Here is a 22,505-nt window from a genome sequence, read left to right on the forward strand (position 1 = left end):
CGAAAAGAGCTTGAACTTGGCACTCCTCCTTCTGTATTGTGTTGAAGGCTAAACTGAGAGATTAAAGGACAGGACAAAGGACAGAAGGGGCTGAGACCTTTATAGAGAGCCATGTGTACTTTAGGATGCATGTTTATGAGTCTGTGGGTTTTTCATGTTGTTACTCATACGTCATGGGTCTGTGTGTGTGTGCGTGTGTGTGTGCAAGGCCAGACGTCAGTATTGACAATAGCCTGTTGAGACCTGAGAGGAGACCGACTTCGTTAAAAGAGGCCTTGAACAAACAGAGAATAAAGACAGAAAGATGGAAAGAGGAAGGGAGGGAGGGATGAATGGGTGCAGGGGAGTGTTTGGTGGGGAGTAAGAGAAAAGCAGGGAAACAGAAGGAAAGGTGCAAATGAGGAAAACGTGGATGTTTGGCATTTCGAGGATTTGTGGAGGGAAAAGATTGGCACAAGGAGGTGTTTGGGTGTAAAAATACATAGAGAGAAAAGGAAAATAGGGAAGAATTAAAAAAGGCAAGTAGAGGCAATGAAGAAAAGAATGAAATGAATTAAGAAGTGGAAAGTAACAGGCATGAAAGTGGGTAAATGAAGTGAGAACTGAAAAAGAATGGATGGATAACTAGGGAAAAGGAGGAAAGGAGGACAAAAGCAAGGTGCGGTGAGGGGAAATTAGGATTAGCTGAATGGATGGATGATGGCTGGATAAGGCAGAAGTAAATTAAAGAAAAATGCTTTGCTGAGTGAAAGTTAACTGTGACAGAAGACGGGCAACAAGGGCAAGTGTCTGTGCGTGTATGACACAGAGAGACAAGAAGGATTTGTTTTATCTTGCACATGCCTCAGTGTCTCTGTGTGAGTGTAAAAGTGTGAAATAAAGGAAGAGTATCTTGTGTGTGTCAGTGTGTGTGTGTGTGTGTGTGTGCATATGCTGGTGGAGCAGGAGCAGCAAATCGATAACTGATAAATAAATTATAAGCCTCAAAATTTCAAAATGCACAAGCAAAAACTAATGATTCACATACTCACAAGCTTCATGAGGGAAAAGATGGGCGGGCGGGCACTGCAGTGTGCAGATGCAGGGATTTGAATCATGTGTGCATACATGTAAAGTAAAGTAGGTGCTTGTGTGTTGCTGGAATGGAAAATGTGTGGCGGCTCAGTTGTGGAGGTGTTGATGTTGTCAGCACGGCGTGAAATCTTGACAAGCCTACGTCCGGTTTTTTTAAATCAAGGAATGTTTCAGTTACAGGCTTATCAGCCTTTGTTGTGGTGTCCAATATCCAGTTTATGTTAAAAAAACCCTCATTCACACATCCAGGCAAGTTCTGCCTATGTAAAAAAAGAAAGACGGAAGACAGAAAAAAGGCATTAAATAAAGAACAAACCTGCCAACATGGGTAGTTAGTTAGTTAGATAGTTGCTTTTTAGAATTTCATTTTAATGTTGTCCAGTTTTCATATGCTTTAAATTAAACATTAATAATAACATTAAGTAATTTATATTATTTCCTAAAACAAATAGGACTTTTGCCAAAGGCCATTTTCATCAGTGTGAGTAAAAATTGTTTTACTCACACTATAAAAACCTGTTATAATCAGTCACAGCGATGTGTTTTGAGGGTATTTTCACTCTACATGTGATGTAGTCGTGTGGCTGCTCGGTTAAGTGGTGACGAAAATTGAGCAACTTGATCAAATTGACTCTCAGACTCCAAACTAACAGAGACATGATCCTTATTTTTGTGATACTACACATCTTTCAAAGTGGACACTCCCTCCAAACTAGCTTGTCTGGTGCCTAAAATCTGTTCTTCTGGAGAGAATAAAAATGAGCGTTAACACTGAGAAGTCCAATAGTTTCTTGTGTTTAAAAAAAATGACATTGTTACTGATCTCAACCATAACATTTCCATTATTATTGCCTTCAGATCTGGGAACCCCCCCAAAAAAATCATCACCTGGATTTCGTACAAAAACATTAAGTAAGAGCCTTGTGTTGGATAATTATAGCATTGATGAATATATTTCTGCTGGCAACACAATGAGGTCTAGCTGAAGGTGCTGAATGGCCAGGTTTTTCTGTCTATGGATTTTTTTTTTCCCCTGGTGGTACAGGTATATTCATTTTCACATATGGATTGTCCAGCTCTTAACTCCTTTGAGAATTGTTCATCTGTGTATACAGTATGTGTTTCTTTATATTCACAGATAGTGAGTTAAGATTAATGATCCTCGTCTCGTCTCGTCTCAATATAATTGATTGATAACTTTTTTAGCAATTCAATTGAATTCAGTTTATTTACATAACACCAAATCAGTCATCTAAAGGCGCATTTATATAATAAGATACAGATCTAAAAATCACCTGAGACTCTGAGTGCTACACAGTAATATCACAAACACTGTAACTTCCACTTCAAACAGTAGAAACGTTGGTTGGACTGTCCTTGTCAGACTATAATGCAGGTTTTATTAGCACAGCCAGATGAAAACTCATAGCACAAAACAACAGCAGCTAACAGAGGGCACATCTGTTGATACCACTGCTTATTACTTGTCAGCGTCCTGTAATTTTATCTCCTTTTGCTGTGATCTTGTTTGCTGTCATTTGTTCCGTTTAATTCTCCTTAATGATAACATACAAACTCGAGCGGCAGCACATTTCCAGTTGTCTACACACACACACACACACACATGCACGCAGACACTACCTCTCCCAGCCTGGAGTCTCCTAGGACCTGCAGCATGTGTGAATATGTGTGTGTGATAATGAAAGCTGCTGACTGGCAGTTGTGATTGGCTACCTCTACAGCCTCTAGAGATGGCCGCCTGAATGGTGCCAGTTAGACGCCAGACAGACGGCACACAGTATGTTTGTGTGTATGCGTGTGTGTGTGTGTGTGTTTGAGTGCACGTACCCTCAGCAGGTGTTTCTGTGTGGGTGTGTATGTGTGTACCTACACGAGTGAGGATCTCCGTGTGTGAGTGTAAATGTCCCAAACGTGCGTGTGCATGTGAGTGACTGATACCATGCCGCGCCCAGCTGTCTGGGGTTTGATTAGAAATACAATAAATTAGTCCAAATTTTGAGTGAGTGTATCGCATAAGGTATAGGTTTTCACCCCGGGTGGTATGGACTCTCTTTTCAGACTCTCTCTCTCTGTCTGTCTGCCTCTCTGTTCCACACATTTGTAAACATGATTACATTGCTCTGGAGGTGGATGTCATATAAGTAAATCATTAAGAGGTGTGTAGATAACAGGTAACATATCGTTTCTCTTTAGTTTGTTTTTTATCCATTTGTCTATCACATCCCTGAGACTGAGCAACAGATGAAGAGCAGTGCTCATTGTAACATCATTAGATTGTGAAGGAGTGAAAGTTTGTCCCCGAAGAACTAGTCCAGTGACCACTGAACAGCAATTTTGGGATATGACTGAGTTAATGACTGAGAATCTTGGGATTCTGCCCCTTTCACGTCTGGTCACACGAGGTTTTAAAGGGCAACATTCTGCAGGAAAATCAGTTCATTGCAATGGAATTACCATGATAAGAGGATCTACTCCAGGAAGTGGAATTCATTTGCATCAGTGTTCCACGTAGGGTTAAACATTGGTGAACTTTGACATGCAAATGTGCGCAGTTGGTCTTTAGCATACCATCTAGTTTAGCTAATGTATGTTGCCCCAATCATTTTTATTTTACCTCCTGATAGAAAAATTGCTTTTACCTAAAGATCAATCAAATGGATTCATATTTTCCTATTTCTCTAAATGCAAAAGGAACAGGAGGACAAACAATCTAGTTCACAATGAATAATGTGAAGGAACTTCAAACTGACATTAAATCCAAGTGTTAAGTGTATTCTTATCTCATCTCACCCTCATCCTTATCACAATTACATCAGCCCCAAAACAATATGTAGGATCACTTAGACACACACATGCACAGACGCATGGATCCACACACTGCTGAACCACAACACAATGAATCATAATAGCAGGAGAAAGACACTGTGGCTGTGTGACACAGCGAGGGAGTGACTTTACCTCTGGACTGAGGCAGAGGGAGTGGCGTTAAAAGAAAGAAGAGGGTGTGAGTGTGTGTGTATGACAGGGGGAGCTTTGCTTTCACGCCTTGCTGAGCAGTGAAAGAGTATCAGTCACACAGACCAAACTGAAAGACAGAGCATAAAGTTAGGGAAAAGGAGACACAGGGAACGGACTGAGGAAGCAAAAGAGAGGGAGAAAGAAAGATCTCCTGTCTTCTGTCCCACCCCCTGACTGTCTTCCCCTCCTCTCTGTCCGGCCGGGAGCAGGAGGAAAAAAGAAAAGGAGTGCGGAGAGAAAGGCAGAGAGGGAGCTCAGCCACGCTTGCTGTCCTAGCGCAGGAATCTGGACCTTTTGGAGTTCTTCACATGCACGCATGCACGCACAACACACAGATGCTGCTTTTCTTGTGGTGTATATACAAATCTCAGCAGGACTCAGAGAGGAAGTATTAAAAAGAAATACTGAGAGAAAATTGTGAGCTCTCTCCAGCTCTTTCCTGTGGACTATTTGACCATGATGGCACCTGCCAAGAGGAAAGTGACTCGGAGGGGCTGAGAAGTGAAACAGGACGCAGGTAGAAGCTGCTGATGAAGGTGAGGTTTTCATTAAAGGACATACAGCTCTTTCTTTGTCTTTCTGCCAGAATCATGTCATTAGAGAAAATGCAGTTTGTATTAGAGGTTTTAATTCATACAGTACTGTTGGAACTTGCTTTATAGTTGGATTTATTTATATTGATTTCTCAAGACTTAGACCAAAAAAGTCAAATGGTTCTTGAATATTCCTGAATATTGCAGCTGGGGTATACCCTGTGCACTTGTGAATGTGTATTAACTCTGGTGTATCTGTGTGTTTAATTCCTGGCTTGATTTCCTTGAGTAGCATAATAGAATTGCTGGACGTTCATTTAGTGTGTTTGCTATCTTTAATTGGATTTGATCAGTGGGTGAAGTAGGAAAGGAGAGAGTTGTGTGCATGTAGGAGAGAGTGTGTGTATTTTGGATGTTGTATTTGCACCAGTGGATTTAGAGGGAATTATTGTTTCTTTTACAGAGATTCTGTTTCAATTTGGATTAATAAAAAACACTTAAGTTAGGCTATATTTTTTAGTTAGAGAACATGATAAGGTCTCTACACACATCATGGTTTTATAATGTGAACAGTTTGTTTGCTCAGTACAGCATTAAATTAATTTTAACAGACCATAAATCAGTGGTGAAAAAAAAAAAGTCTGGTCGTTCTACACCTGCAGTTATTGTGCGCCTCGTCCCTCTACTCCTCCTCCTGTCCTCCATCCTGCCACACTCTGCCACTTTTGTTCTCTAATCTCATTTACTACAGCAATTTCTGCAGGTTTTCACTGAAATCTCACAGCTAATGAGAGAGGCCTATCACATGGCACTCTGCCTCAGTCTCATTCTTTCTATCACTCCTCTTTTTTTTCTCTTCTGATTATTCATTTACCTTTATACGCTTCCATTACCTTCTTATATATTTATATTCCCTTTCTATCTATTTCTCATTCTGTCCCACTTACAAGCCCAATTATCAGCATCTTCTTTTTATACCTACATATATGTTGTGTGTGAGTGGGTGTGCATGTTTTTAAGCTCACAGGTGTGCATTTTGTCTGTCATCTTACCTCTTCAGTCCTGTAATCCCAGGTCTCACAGGTCTCCACCCCAAACCCACCTTGACCTGTACTGTAACCCTTCCATTACCATACCATTGAACCAACATATTTTACCTTTACAAGGTTTTCTGCAGTGGACGGTCCAACAAGGTGGTACATGTTAGTTATTATGTGTCTCTAACTGATATGTCCTAAATAAGTATGATTTTTATTTTTTTGTGAACTGAAGTTCAATGGAGTTTCTAGCTACTTAGCCAGAAAAAAACACATGATCCCTTTATAGCATCCGGGGCATTATTTATGTCTACAATGTAGGTCTGTTTCAGAGAAATGTAAGTGAGATTAAAAACTTAAACTGCTGCATTTGCATTATATTTGAGAAGAACAGTTCTTGCTGTGGTCTGTATTCTCCTTCCTTGTAACAGTCTTGCGTAAAGCTGTAACTACTTTGGCCACTAGTGGCCAGATGTGGAACTGCACCTTACCTAATGCCCTGGGACTAAGACATCTATAGTTAAAGGATGCCTATCAAACCAAGACAATAATCTTCTTAAGGCCAATTCAAACTTTGATTGTCCTCCGACTGATTCGTGCCCACACTACAAATGCTCATTCTATTCATAGTAAAACGTGAGGAAGTGTAGACAAACATGTTCCACACATTAGCATTTACAAAAGCTGATGGCTATTCTGAACAGTGGCAACAGCAAGAAGAAGCACTCCATAATTCGCTGTATTCGATTGAACAATATGAAAAAGTGGAAAAACAAACAGTTTGTGAAACCACTTCACAAAAATAGTGCAAATACTGAAATAAACCTTGTGAAGTACCTTCAATGTATGAAAAACACACGATGCACCAGATGCACTGGTGCTGCGGACAGTCCGTGTGGACAAGTGGTAACAGGTTGCATTGGTGCTTTTGTTCAATCATTTTACAGCAGAGAGCAACAAAGTGGACATTTATTTAAACTAACAGCTCTTGTGGGTTCAAGGTGGGTCTGCTGATTGCCTGGTGATGAATCGACCACCAAGGTAACTTTATGGTTTAGGTGGCTACACGCTGATCCACTTCCACACCCTAAAACCCATTAACCCCCATTTCAACCTTTCCTTAGTGGAAAAACCCATTAACCTTCCTCTTAACCCTGTCCTCTGTCTGGTATATCTACTAGGTCAGCAAAAAGAAAGCAGAAATAAAAAGATTTACTAAAGTAGGGTACAGTACCTCGTTTCTACATGCTCGGTATATATTGTATAGGTGCCAGAACAAATGTCTTATTTTGTACTTCCAGCGTTTTTTAGCTCTGTAATAGTTCCCTATTTGTGTCTGTTCTCGCAGCAGGGAGTAAGTAGAAAGATGAGATGGAGAGAGGGAGAGGAGCGAGAGAGTGGGCAGCAAAGTTTCCTTTGTTTGAAATATTTAATGAGTGTCTCTGCTCTCTTGAAATATTGACTTTTTCCCATATAGCCAGAGGGGACAGACGGGAGCCCGAAGTTGTTCTCTCATTCAAATAAAAAGCAAAAGGCTGTTAGCATCAAACTTTTATCAGGTTCTTTTATTTATTTTTATTTTCGTTTTTGATCCTTCTGATTAAAAAAAAAAAATACACATGATAGTTGCCCTTGATTTGGAGGTTACAGCTAATGAAGGGTAAAGTCTGCAGTGTGGAAAGGTGTCTTCATAAATGAATGCATGTATGTCTACAAAAATACTTTATCTGCACTATATTTTGGGCAAAATGCATAGTTTTCATATTATGAGCAGTAAGGGTAATTGTAGATTTAAAAACATTTAGTTTGCCAAAAACTAGTATTTATACTGAAACTGTGACGTTCACATAAGCGGCTCATAAGTGACGATTTAGTTAAACCCTAGATGTATAAATTTGTGAAAATCACTCAGTAAAGAATGACGTATAATAACTCATAGACAACTATTTTCACTATGTAGAAGATAGGAGGTCGTTTTAAAGGTGTCACTTGATATGTGTACATAACCTGAACACATGAATGGATGGATGAATAACAACACGGTTGAACCTGAGGTCAGAGAAAATAGCTTCCCTAATTCATCACTGTGTTGAAAAGGCAGATAAAGGATGTTGGACAGTCAAGCACAGATAAAAGCAAAGATACACCTTTTAGTTGATGTTCAAGTGGAACCTAGACCACAAACACACAACCTTTCTCATCCTCCAACTCTTCCTACACACACACACACACTCACACTTCCTGTCCTTCCTAATTTCTTCTTTCTTCCTCGATAGCTCAGGTCCATTTATTGCTGTTGAACAGAACAGCTTCTCCTTTGCCAGACTGACCTGTAATTGCACTCTGGGACTAGTGTAGATGTGTGTGTACGCACATGTGTTTGTGAGTTTGAGAACTCCAGGACCTGTCCTGTCCCATCACGTTGAGCAGTCATGCAGTGTTGAAGGTGAAGTGGAATTAGGAAGCTTTACACAGGAAGATAGGAAAATAATGAGAATTTTACCATCTCTGCCTCACACACACACACACACACACACACCAAAACACACACACATACACACACTAAAACACACAAACATGCACTATCACACATATACAAGCATGCTTATAGTTTTAGAAACTCGCTGTTCCTACAGACACACACACGCAGACACACACACTCACACTAGTCCCAGAGGAGTGCTCGAGGGGCTTATGCAGGGGATTTTGCTGTTCTGCAGTGTGCCTGTCAGATAAGGAAGGATACGCAGGCCTGCCTGGTGACACTCTACTGAGCGCGTGCGGTAGAGCCTCCTCTGCTTCTCCTTCCCTCTTTAACCTGTCACTAAAGTCACCTGCCACCCTCTGCTGCCACCGGTGATGATACGACACATGGGGACTGTCTGGTATCTCATTTGCTAAACTCATAAACACACACAGAAACAGACACACGCTGACAGGGATTTTTCCACTGAGTTCCCTCACACCTCCCCTATCTCTGTCAGACTGGTTTGACTGGGACCAACCTGCCCTAATGAGAAGACCAGTGGAGTGTATCCACCTGAGTTGAGTTTAAACATTGTTGTTTCTGCCTTTACTGTCTTCTTCCATTTGTATTTCTTGTTTTATTTCTATAAAAATGTCTATCTTCACTGTATTCCTCCTCCCTTTTCTTAAATCTTATCCTTGGCCTATTCATCCTCCTTTCAGTCACTCTCTTACACGTACCCCCCCTTCTTACTCCCTTGTTTTTCTGCCTCTTTGCCTCCCTCCTCCTCTTCTACTATTCTCACCACCTGTAATTCTGCTCGCTGCTGTTTTGCAGCTGCTCAGGATCACAGACGGAAAAAGACAGTTTTAGAAATAGGAAGCAGAGATTGTGTGAAACCTTTGCAGTATAAGTTGCAGATTTTTTAATATTGTTAACTCTCCTTTTTTAAAGCCAATTTTTGGCATCAGGTTAGGTTATGTTGCCAGTAGAGATTTGGTGCAGTAATTATTGATCTGGTCCATGCATAAACTGCTTGATGAGAAAATGGCATTTTGCCAACCTCTCACCATCTTCTGTATATCCACTCCTGTTAAATTGTGCAGTACAGCTGCTGCACCCACACCTACACCAACAACCCTTTATTCCTGTTTGTCTTTCATCTTTCTTTTCTTGTGTCTTCCAGACTCATCTCCCAGTGTTTATGTCCTAGCCCCAGCAGTCAGAGCAAGGTTACAGTATGAAGTTGATGAAAACTCCCAAATCCCATAGCTCTTTCCACTGGGATGCCCAGTGGAAAGAGCAAACTTTGTTTTTCATCACTGATTCATCGGCCTTAAATTTATGATTGAATGGTTTACAGTGTGTAAAATACAGTGGAAATAGCCAAAGGTGATGCCTTCAATCTATTTGTTTCATCCAATATGATGTTAATTTGCATAGTGTGTTTTATCAAATCACTTTATACAGTAATTTGATCATACACTCACATTAATAGAAGCAAACTATGGCAAGGTGATGTCCTAATTATTGTGTGCAATTTAGGACTGAGCATGTTGCCCAAAGACACTTGGGATTTTACATATTTACCTTTTCTGAGATTAACGTCCTATGGAAATGCTTCAACCTTCATCTTTTTATCTTGTGCGACATCCAGCAGGCCATCATGTTGCTCAATGTGCTCAATCTTGTCTATATTACCCAGGTGTTTTCCCAAATCCACCCGCCTTTCCATGAAAACCCGCTTTCCTGCACCCTTGGCCTCTCCTATCTCAACCAGTCTCGCCAATTCCACTACCACCCTCTTTACTGACACCATCCCCCAACCCCAGGCTCTTGGAAGCTCCTCCAGGCAGGCTAATTGACTCAGTCCCAGGAGGAGGGGATCATGCCACATTTCTAAATTGGCTTCCCCTCCTCCAGATAAAAGCTGCATCCCTCCATCCACACCCCTCTCTATACGCCCTTGTTTTTTTACAGTTAAAGCTGAGCAACTTACAAAACATATTTTATCAGTCTCCTTTTTTTCCTCTTTACATCTTTCTTTTTTTTCCTGTGGCATTATACATGACTGCCAGGATCTGAATACATGAAAGGACAGACACGTGCACACACACACACACACACACACACACACACACACACACACACATACGCAGAGAGCAGCACCCCGCCTTTGCTCACCATGGGCTCACCTTCAGAGAGCCTCCATCTTCACAGCCCGCACCCGGGGACTCTGAGGGGTGTGTCTCAATGTGTGTGTGTGTGTGTGTATCTAAAAAAATGAGCTTCACCCCACTAACAAGAATACAGATGGGGAACAAAGACAGTTTTACATTGATATATAAAAAAAGTCTCCAACATTCCCAGATTGAGACTTTGATACTTTGCACTGAACAAGATAAAAACCTATTTTTGTAAAAAAATTAAAAGATGTTCATGCTGCACTGTTGCTGTTTAAATGCATCACTGTATATCAGTACAGGACATGTACTGTATATCTGTTAGTGTCTATGCATACATCACAAATACAATTAGAGCATGTGTGTATTTTCAGCAGTAATATTTAAGAAAAGAAAAAAAAAGGATTTAAGGTTGTAGTTTTGTGCTATTTTCTCTACAACAGAGAGTTGTAGTAAATTTTGAAGAGCACTGGCCCAAGAAGGAATTTACTGATACAGTGCCTGAAATTAGACAAATGCAAACACAGACATGCCAACTCTACACACAGAAGCAAAGCAGGGGTCATGTACTGTATTCTGGTTCTTCTGTGCACGAAGCATGTTTGGTATGTAGCAGCTGTGGCTGTAAAATGGCATTTTCAGATGGAGAGATAAAGTATTGTAGCTGGAGGCTTGGGGTCGCCTGGTCTTGTGGAAAAGACATTTGACACGTGGAGAGTTGTTACCTACAGTTCAGTGTGTGGAAAAACTTTAGGCCTGCTCTTCGTATTTGTAGAAGAGTGGAAAATGCATCTGACTCTAAATAACAAGTGAAAGCTGCTTGGACTGATAATTTTGTACTTTTTATGCAAAATGCTTTCTGCATTCAGGAGTAACAGAAATGTCCATATCTGACCTGGGAACACCTTAGGCTCCTTCTTCAGCAACTGGAGGCTGAGCTACTTTGCTTAGTCTTTTGTTGCAGTTATTTGCACCCAGTAAAGTGCATTAACTACAATGAAAGAGATGTTTCACATCTACTTTAGAACATGCTCAGTGATCAGTAAGATGCAGATAAACTGATTTGCAGCCTAACTGAGTTGAAGTTGGAGGTTTACCAGAAGCAGAAGTGTCTGCCAATATATTGATGATGTGGCTGCTTTCTGTCCCATTGGACACAAACGTTTTGTCTTTTTGTCACACCTGGTGTTGCTTTAATCATTTGGAAATGCCATAAAACCTCTCAAACAAGTGTTGATGATATAAACACATTTGACACTGTTTTTATGGGCAGAAATTAAAAGTTATCATCCTCATATGTGGAGCTGACAGTATTTAATGTGACCACAGACTATGAACTGGAAAGGGAACTGGCTGGTGTATAGAGCGTTTCATGCTTCAGATCCCCTATGCCTGTATACTGCTCACTGTGTCCCTCATTAGCCATGGTTTAGTGTGTGTTTGTCTTTTGATAGCTGCACAAAATGTAAATTCCCATGTTGATTAACAGTCTGTTCCTCCACAATGCATATATACATTAATTCCCTGCACACAGAACTCTAAATTGACTTAGTTTACATTCTTATTTTAAAAATCTGGGCCAATGTGTTTGTTTGATTGATTGCTTTCATGTTGAATGTGACTACTGACAACAAGGAAAAGATGAGCTGCAAGCAAGGAGGAAGAAAAATGAGAAAAAGACATTAAAGACGAGTATGAGGGAAGGAGATGGAATACAAATAGACTGAAAACAAAATTTAATAGTGTCTCAAGAGACATGTAATGTAAAATATGCTGCAGCAGGGTTGACCGTCAGACATTTCCAGCTTTCTCTATGACGTAATCTCAGAAAAGTGAACGTGACAGATCTTTGTACCCTCTCTGTTTAGGTGTTTCTCCCCTGTCTCCATTTCCAAACATCTTAAATCCTCACATCCAGAGTCAGAGGTCAAGAGCTGATGGTGGTATTTACCAGAGGGCAGTGTTTCTGTTTTTTCTTAGGTTTTTGCATGTCTCTTAATAAATCCAGTCTGTGATTGTCAATCTGTTTTCTGTGCAAGCACAGCATGTGGCATCAAGCTGCAGTTTAACTGTTAAACTCGCACTGCCTTGTGTCAATTGCTCAAAGCAACCAGTTGTTATTACGTAACCGCCACAAATCATCAAGTAGAAAAGCACCAGTGTCTCCAGAGAAAACAGATTTTCATAATTCCTGAAAAACATCTGTATTTGGTGTTATGAGGTATTCACTGTGCGTGTGTTTGAATGTTGTGTGCATGTGTGGCTCTGTCTGTGTTTTGACAGTAATGGTGAAAGATGAAAGTCAAAGACATAATGAGTGACCAGCATTTTACAGGGAGTTTAGTCTGTGGGCTACAAATATAAGTGGAGGAAAGAAAAGAGCAGGCTGTGACACGCTGAACAACAGTTTGTTTCACCTTCATACTGGGACACACCTTCATTCTACACATAATAATGCCGTATTTATACCCAAATATGATAGTACTTATACAGTACTTTCAGTAAACTCAAGGCAAGATTTTATAGCATCGAGCATCTGCTCGAGTCATGTTTATTTATAACTTCGTGTAACTAAAACAAAATGTTGGCCCTTTTTTAGCTGAACTTTGCAGTTTTCGTTTTTACCGGTAGGTTTTAGCAGCTACTTAAAAAATGAAACTAATGAAATCTGATATTCCACGGTCTTCTTTCTTAATTTCATCATAGGATACTGGTTTTTCAGTGTTTGGATATAATTTTTGAAACTTATTAATAATGTTTACATGTGCTACAGAAGTGCTAAAGAGGCACAAACAGTTCATCAGATAATCGTTGGATCATCACTTTGCAGTTTGTGATTGCACATTTTATTTGAGTAAAAATGTTTTTATCTTCCTGCCACCAACATTACTTATATCTCTGCTATGATCTCAACATTAATGTTTTAATAATAAAGTCTAGATCTCCACCTGCACAAAGACGTAACTCCACATTTGTACCACTGTGAGATAACATTAACATTAGCCTTGTCCCCATGATACTGTAAGTTGCAAACATGTGCACACACTGTCCTCAAACACGGTGATAAGTCTTGCAGGTTTGTCATGTGGAGGGCGAACAGCAGGGTACTGCTACACACTGACACGCTGTCAAAAAAAAAAAGTCAAGCACAATTATTTGCCAACTAAGAGAGACCTCTCTGGAAGCCAATGAACCGGAGGGTGTTAAAAGGGAAACCACTTCCATCCCATGCTGCGTGTTATGATTTATCAGTGCACTTTATGTGAGGCCCTGTCATACATCCTCCATGAGAACTCGGAGACTCTGTAAGGACTCTGTAAAGTTGACAGCTCATCTGTGCAACACCCTCTCCAAGATAAATTGAGCCTGAAATTAAATATTGATGCTTTAACAAGACTTTTCAGCCGCCAACCTCTTTGGTACAAAACTTTTTTGGAAGTCAAACATTATACAAACACTTGTATGTGCTTGTTTCAACTGTTTTAAGACTCTCGGGCAATCTCAGACTAGCTAAAGCTGAATATCTGAATTAGTAAATAGCAGCATATCACAGTAAAACTGTATTTTAAAAGAGTGGTGAACTCTTTGGAAACGCACCAGACGAAATCTTATGGAGTGATAATTAAAGAAATGCATGTGTGTGAAAAATGAAATTACCCAAAAAGCGGTGCTACTGAAATACATTTTTTTTCAACTATTGCAGGACTGCAACAAAATAACAACAAAGGTTTGGATAAACTGGGATAAACTGTGAAAATATCCCCACAACTCCATCTCTCAGATGGAGAGGTTATAAGTGAACAGCCTAACTGAAAACAAGACCTGAGGGTATCACTGCTTATTGATCTTACAGCAGTCAGTGTCCTGTCTCCATCTATAGACTGTGACATACGAGAATAGACAAGCACAGAAGGACGGAAAGAAGAGGAAGTAGGAAGCCTCAAATCTGCTGAATCCAACCCTGTATTCTGTTTCTGTCCTCTCGTCCTCCACTCTGCTCTTCCTCTTATCCTGACATGAAATAGTCATTAGGTGCAGTGGTAATTCAGCCCAGCCGTCTTTCCACATTAGCTAATGTGCATCAGAAATGTCAGACATGTCTCTGTATGTGTGAGTGGTGTGTTCATGTATAGAGTATACGGAAACCTGTGCATGTAGGTCTGCGTGCGTCAGCATTCTCAAGTACATGTGGTTCCGCCAGGACTACCACTTGTGTGTGTGTGTGTGTGTGTGTGTGTCTGCATCAGACAGTTTGCATGACAAGGTTTTCTGTTCCATGGCCGACAGGTGCTAAATAATAAAAGCACAGAGAACAAGTAGGAGGAGAGGAAAAGACAAGACAGGAGTCCATGTAGGAGAGAAGAGGCAAGAATAGACGGAGGAAATGTTTAGGAGGTGAAGAAGAAAGTAAGTGAAACAACAGCAAAGGAAAGAAAAATACAGAACTGATGAAAAGTTTGTTCAACTCTTAAATCCAAACATCACTTTCTCCGATTGTCCTTGCTCCGTTTTGGCTATCACACCCCTACTTAAAAAGAAAACACTTCATTCCTCCCCTGAGCAGCTGCTGATAGTGAATGATGCCAAGCAGCAGCAGCAGCAGAGCTCTTCTTATTATGGTGTGGAGCGAAGGTTTGGAGATGGGGCAGGAAACGCTGTGCAGTGAGTATAAGTGATGGTTTGTTTGTACAGTGTGCATCTTGTGTGTGAATAGGGTAATTTTCACTTCTGAAACTGCACCTCTCTGCACCATTCGAGAGGAAAAGACGAGGGTGTTTGAATAAAAATGGAAAACAGACACAAGGAGAGGAAGACATCACAAGGTGACATCTGATAGCAGGTTTCTGTGGCTGTGTCTATATAATTGCAATAGTCAGTTGTGTGTTTGTGTGTGTGTGTAGGTGAATGTGTTTGTATAACTGACCAGTATCTTTTTATCTGTGATTAACAGGTGACTTTGTATGCTTTCACCTGACTTTGACTTCACTTTTAAACGTATGCACATATCTTAAGAGCAGTGAAGATTAATATACAGCACTCAGCCAAGTGTATAATGTCAGTGTGTCAACAGAAAGTGTCATCTCTCTGCCAGTGTTGCGTTTCATTGATTCACCTGGACCTGCGAGGGCTGTACTCAGGGGCCCCTCGGTAACTCTATACATAGTACACATGCACACTCAGATGCACACACCTGGGCACAGCGAATCCTACCCCAAGGGCAGCTTTGAGGAGGACGGCTGTGAACAGAGAATGAGGCCAAAATAAACTACAGGAAGAGCTAAATGTTACGGAGGAATTTACAAGGTCCCACACTGCAGTGCTACTGTGTAACAGCTAATCAGAGCCAGGGTGTTGGTTGTAGAGCAAATACATTAAGGTTATTGATTAAACATGCTAAACTATAACATATAAAGTTTATTAAAAGTATATTTAAACTTTTTCGCCAGACAGCAATATTACAAAAACAACCCAGTCCTGTATTATCCTACCCGACAACTCAGTTTTACATAAACAGCCAACAACCAACAAAGACACATTTCTCTTGTCGACCCTGTGTTTTATGACGTCTAGCATGCTGTGTTGGGAGCGTTACATAAATCAATTTGACTAGATTTGGACGTGTCCATGGAAAATACTTCCTGAAGTCATTTCAGTTAACAGAGCCCGGAGACGAGCGTGCCGCTTAGCCAGGAAAAGCGGTGAGGGATGGAGTTCTCTGGAAGTTGGCAATGAAGCGCTGTTCAGACAGAATGACTGGTATGTGTATGTATCTACAGTGTGGTGGGATGGACGAGTAGGCTGAGCACCGAGGCGGAGTTTGGACAATTAAAAGAATTCCTCACTGCATTCTTTCTCCCATGAAAAACTCCCATACACACCACTGTTGGTGCATCTCCCTTCCTCTCCCTTACTGTGGTTAGTCACACTTTCTCACTCTTCTCTCGGCCCACCAAACTGTCAGTTTGTCTCACGAGCCTGCCTCTCTGTTTCACACTCTATTTTACCGTAGAGTAAGCCTACTCTTCTGATGGATAGAAAATGGGAAAGAGAGAGAGTAGAAGTGACACCCAATACCCTCTAATCCTTTGTGTGCATGTGTGTGTATGTGTGTGTGAATCCTCTCACTATGACAGCACCACACACAGTGAAGCTTATTACCTTCTTGCTGCTTACCTCTCTTGTGTGTCTTGCATTCCTCAGTGACGGTTTGTTCATATGCAAGTTGCTTTAGTGTGTGTGTGTCCTGCAAAAAATCAACGAGTGTTTAACTCTTACTGGCAGGGGGATTTCAGATCCCTTCAGGGTAAATGACTAAGGTGACTTTATCTTTAAACACATGCTCATCTGCACCCTGCATATTCCCAAACTGCTGACACCACTGAGCAAACACCCCATGTTGTTGCTGAATTTTAATAACGTTGCACTGCAGGCTGAGTTTTCCAGTGTAAAACTTTGACTAATGATGCACGGATGGCTGCATGTTTTTATGTAGTTCACAAAACTCCTGTGTCAAACCTCTTTTTGCTGTAACTTCTTGTCCCCCAACATGACTTCAGGCGTGTTGACACTTATGGAAATGAAGTGAGCTGGGGATAAGGGGATTTGTTACCAATCCCATCTGTCATCTTCCTAAGTGGTCTCAAATCTCAGCTTGCACTGTTGGATTAGATACTACTGAAATTCTTCAGAGAGAATGATGAGCTACAGCAGGACTAAAGGCAAAAGGTATATTTCTAATTTTTAACACTTTTATTCTGTACCATTAGATTCTTGCTCAGAGACACATGAACAGCTGTGTTTTATTGTAGTACAGTAGACTCGTTATAACATCTGTAGATATAGGAAACGAAGGACATCTGCAGAATACATGCAATTGAAATAATTTCAAAAACTACTATTGTGAGCTGCATCATCTTGTGATTATGCACAATATGATTGGGTTACACTGAATAAATACTCCACGTTGGCAAACACTTGTAGCATTCCTTTAGTGTTTCTACTGCAATATAAATTTAGTTGAAGCATAGACAGTTGTGTATTTGCTCTTAATTCATTACACTCCTGGGTCACATTTCACATGGTGCAACTTCTCCTAAGACGACAATACTTTAAACATGTTGTCACTTCAGGAAATGAAGTGAGCCAAAGCTGCCCTGGATTTGTAACCAATCCCATATGTCATCCTATTTAGAATTAAGTCAAATCCAAATGAGATAGAACTGCAATCCAAATCTGTTGATCCATGCTAAAGCACTTACACCTTTATGCTGTGAACTTAGGACCATGGTGGTGGTGTTAATGTTGCTTTTACAGTAGCTGACTTGCAGTATATGGCCTCTGGCTCAGTCTTTAACGTGTGTTTTTTTGTTCAATTCCTCCCAAAACATGTATACCAACTAATTTTTTGAAAAAAATTTGACTCTGAAATATTGATTGCAGACAGTGGAGAAACCACTCTTACCACTCTATTTAAGTATTATGTGACAATACAATGAACCGAGCGTGCCATTTCTGTGCACAAACAGCAGAAATATGAAGGAACATGGTAAATCAACATCAATATAATGGGAAGTGACACATTACACAATTTGTTTTTACAACATTGCAAAACCGTCTATAGCTGACCTTCAGTTTGCTCAGTAATACTCAAACTCATTATTATCAGAACCAAAGGGACACTTCAGTTAGCCTCTAGTTGTCCTATTTAGCTTCAAAAACTGATTATACTTACAGGAAACATGAGAACATGTTAATTTTATATATCTTTATATACTTAGTTTGGCAGACACAATTGTATATTTTCGAATCTCTCCTCACCAGTGTCTGATCAACCCAAAATCAGGAACCACAGTGAGAACAAACTGGCAGAACAAAGTGGTAATAGACTAATTAACTCCATGAAGTCTCAATCAAAGAGCCAATTAGCATTAGACACATGCAGTTTGACATGGCCAATTAGTGCCAGTGTTCAGACTGAATTTGTTAAGTATGAGCTCGTTAAGTGTGTTAATTAATTAGGCAGGGTGAACGAAGGGAGCAGAGTGGATGGTGTGTGTCTCCCACTGCTGTCTGCACGAGAACCAGACACAACGGAGGCATCTGTGTTTGTCTTCTTGTATTGTGTGGACACAAGTACTGTACAGTTTATAGGGTAATTATAAAATATATTTTTTTTAAGCAGTGACTTTTACAACTACTTTAAACTGCTACTGGGTATTAGATTAATGTACAGAATATGTGTGTCCTAATATGCATTTAATAGTGTGAACTACTCATGTATAGACTTGACATCCTTGTGCGTGTGTGATTCTGATCTACTCTGATCTGTGTGTTTTGGGTCTTAACTTTAATTCATTTGCTGAAAGATGAGGTGGTTGCTGGAACGGTGCAGCCAAACCAGGTCATGTTGGGGTTTCTCCTCTATGTGCTTGGCACTGAGTGTTTGGGATAAAGGCTTCACTGGAGTTAGTGTAGTTTAGGAACAAAAAAAACGCAAGAACCAAAAAGGTCAGATTAAAGGAATTTTTACACAACTATGTGTGAGTGTTAATTTATTAGTATTTAGTATATGTGGCCAAAAGTTTTCAATAAATAGTACTTTAACCACCTTGAAAAAGTTTATACTATGTAAAGTGTCTTTTATAGGCATGCAGTGCTGTGGAGTTTTAGCCCAGGAGTCATTTATCAGTTGGATTGACTATACTGGCACCACCTCTTCTGCTATTTATTCTAAGTAAACATAAAGTGCATCTTCCAAATGTAGTTTTCTTTGATAGCGTGACAATGTTCACCTGCTAAAAAAGACAATAAACTGTGAGTCTCACAGATGAAATAAGACTTGATGTCTAAAAGTCATGGACCAGGCATAGATTGGGTTGCTGTTATATCATTTATACCAGTTGGTGAAAGAAAGCAGGAATTCAGCCACTTATAATATACAGTAAAATATCACAGATCATTACCCTAACTGATGTAATTACGTGACGTTCCAAGTAGGACTCTGGTATTTGGCAGCCTGAGAGCAGGATGGCAGAGAAGTGAAAAGTGTTGTCAGGAGGGAAAAAAAGAAGAAATTAAATGATTTATGAGCAGGCAGGATCATTGTTTCCTCAGTCACTCCTCTCGGTCTTACCACTCTTCCCTCTCCTCTACTTCTCCCATTCCTGGTTTGATTATTCAGCCCTCTCCTCTCTGTCTCATCTTCCAACTCCATGGTTTCCTTCCCCCTGTCTGTCTATAGTGCACGTGTTCTTTGACTAACCTAATTAAGTGTCTGGCCTACAGCTCAGATTCTTGTTGAAACACAGTCTCCAGTGAGTATTAATAGTAGCTCCATTATATCACCCATCAGCCAGTCCAAGACAGGCATGAGTAATCAAATTAGAAAGAAAAGCAATCATTAGTATTTGTGACAGGTTGGCGCAGAGAGGAAATAATTATAGTATAAAGTGGATTGTTGTGATCCAAAGATATAATATGTGGCCTTCGAATGAAATAAGTGACACATCAAAATGACTGATTGCACCAGTTCAATATAATTACAGTGACCTTAGTGTGCAGTGGTAGCTTTAAGGTGATGGCCATTTTATTCCCAGCGGCAGCAGGATTAACATCTGTGTGGGGCATCAGAAAAAGCTGTGTTTGTCCCTCCCTCAACACCATTGTGGTGCCTATGAGCATGGCCCTTAACTCTTCAGGTCAGATCTAACTGATGTGCTGCTGTGGTTGTACTGATCAGCTTCCAGGTGCAAATGTGCAACTGTGCAAAAATGATCAGGGAATTAACCTGGATTACCCTAAATAAATGAACTAAACTAAATATGAGAACGATTTACACTTTTACAATCTTGGCACTGAAAGATTTTTCTGAGCTCCAACCATTGTTGGTTGTTGTTCAAAGTCACAAAGCTCCTTCACAACAAAGACGTTCTGTTATAATCTGTTATAAGTATAAGAATGACACAGTTCGGTTAAAGCAGCGACAGCCTGGGTTTGGTGCTCACCAAACAGTGACACCTGTTTCCACTCAAGTAAGAGAATGTGTACTCCACTCGAACTCTAAAGGCTGCCAGAGGATTTCCAATCGCCTGGTAAGTCTCAATATTTTCACTAATTTTCTCCAGGTTTCTCTGTTGATAAGACGTCTCCCTGTGTGAGACACACGAACAGCGTCGACTCAAACCAAAATAAAGTTAGCTACAGTGGCTACGATGGCTACAAAGTTGTTGGAAGTATATGTCAGTGCACCATTTACTTTTACCAATATTACTGCAACACAAAAAAGACAGGAAGATGTCAGAGAACATGGCCCGAACGCTCACTGCAATTCTCCAGAGTGGACCAGTAACAATTGCAGTCTGCATAGCTGTAATGTGTAGATACATTTCTGGGGAGGTGGATGTTGGGCTATGGCTTCGATTACAGTGTAGGGTCTGAAGCTACATGGTGCCTACACCAGACCTGCAGCACAGACTTGATGCAGAAGCCTAAAAGAGAAAACTCATTTACACTCCATTTTATATTTTTGTTACTCTTATTAATAGACCTATTCTCAACTTTAAATCATGTCCTCAACTGTTTTATGTTTGTCTGCTCCTATCTTCCTTACAAAGGGAAAGGGCGAACTGCAAATTCATGCTTGCTCTCTTCTCTGATTATTCACCCATATGGGTTCAGTTTTTCCGTCACTTCATAACAGCTGAGCACATGTTCCATTCTTCATATGACTTAGTGTCTTAATATGATCTGATTTACTTGCTGCCTTAAGAACAAACTGCAGTAAAAGTAGAAACCAGCGAGGAAGTCCTAAAATCGGAGACTTATTTGAGATTAATTTCTTATAAGCTGAGATCTTTCCATCTCATGTTGCCAGACAGATCTTGCAGGTGTGGTGTGTTTACCCAGCTTTAGACCGAGAGCAGATACGAGTAGTGTCTGATGTGTTTTCCATCTGAGGGAACGAGTGAATGTGCTGGCTGGAGGCTGCAGTATAGGGGAAATCCGTGGCAATGAGAAAGACAAAAATAATTAACCACAGTGGATCTGGGCTGCCTTTGCAGTTAGTTTAATTCAGGCTTATTCTATTTCCTTTGATTTTATTATTTTTTAGTGGAAAAGAAATGAAAAGGAGAAGATAAAGGTCATGAAGTATGGTAAGCTGATCAGTCAGAGCATAGAAACATTGACAGAGACAGAGAGCAAGGACAAAATGGGAAAGGCAAGGAGGAAAGAGAAGAATAACCTGGAAAGAAGATGCAAAGGAGGATGAAACTTAATTCAAAACCTAATTAAATGAGGAGGAGCAGAATACTAAGAGAAGTGAGGTAATACTTTTCAGTGCTTCTCCAAATGGCATCAGGCTTTAGTGGTTGTGGACTGCTGCCAAACTCTGCACATGCATGTGTGTGTGTGTGTGTGTGTGTGTGTGTGTGTGTGTGTGTGTGTTTGTGGTGTCCCTAACCAGTGTATATCTTATTCACAAGTTTGCTCTCATTTTTTCCTCTAACCAGCACTTGGTGAAATCCAGACCACGTATTTACAGTGTTGAAAGCAACCACCTTTTACATTTTACGGCCCCTTCATCAAATGGCAAGAGAGGCTGTTTGGTGCTATGTGGCTCCCCTGACCAACATCCTGGAGGGTTCATGATGGGGCCCTTGTTTTCTGTATTGGGTATCAACCCACTGTCAACCCCACACTCATGAGATGCAAGAAAGAATGGCAAAAAAGCACTAACATAGCAACATCCTAACATCCTTCTTCGCTGTTTATAGGATCCTCTAGCAGCCAAACCGCTTGGTTCTCCTGGCAGAATGAATGTAAACCTTTACAGTGCATCTATAAAGTGGAAAAAAAGATTCAAATGAACAACGTCACGACACATTGTAAAGAAAAAGGAGGAAAATAAGCACACTGCACCACTTTACATGAACAGTTTGTGGTAAGAAGAAGAACCTCTACAACATGTTGGCTGTATTCAGACTTCAATATTTCATTGAAGTGTTCTGGCCAAGCTCTGGTAAACCACAGGCAATGTTCTTTCAGCATCCCAATACAGTATCAGATAAGTCCATGTTGGGGTTATGTGAGGTTCCATCCAACACTCACATGCTGACAAGCACATGAGCAGTATGTACACACACTGCTGGTCAAAATCCTTTGACCACCAATG

The 22,505-nt window shown here is 40.5% G+C and overlaps 1 protein-coding gene across 1 annotated transcript in view; it reads left to right on the forward strand.

Annotated features, from left to right (window-relative positions):
* The first annotated feature begins 4,132 nt into the window (after positions 1-4,132).
* Positions 4,133-22,505, forward strand: part of sema3b (sema domain, immunoglobulin domain (Ig), short basic domain, secreted, (semaphorin) 3B) — a 56,270-nt gene continuing 37,897 nt past the window's right edge. Inside the window, exon 1 of the mRNA XM_026368557.1 lies at positions 4,133-4,649. The gene's annotated coding sequence lies outside the window, so the exon portion shown is untranslated. The remainder of the gene's footprint in view (positions 4,650-22,505) is intronic.

Source organism: Anabas testudineus, chromosome 7 (assembly GCF_900324465.2).
Source record: "Anabas testudineus chromosome 7, fAnaTes1.2, whole genome shotgun sequence".
NCBI classification, from domain to species: domain Eukaryota; kingdom Metazoa; phylum Chordata; class Actinopteri; order Anabantiformes; family Anabantidae; genus Anabas; species Anabas testudineus.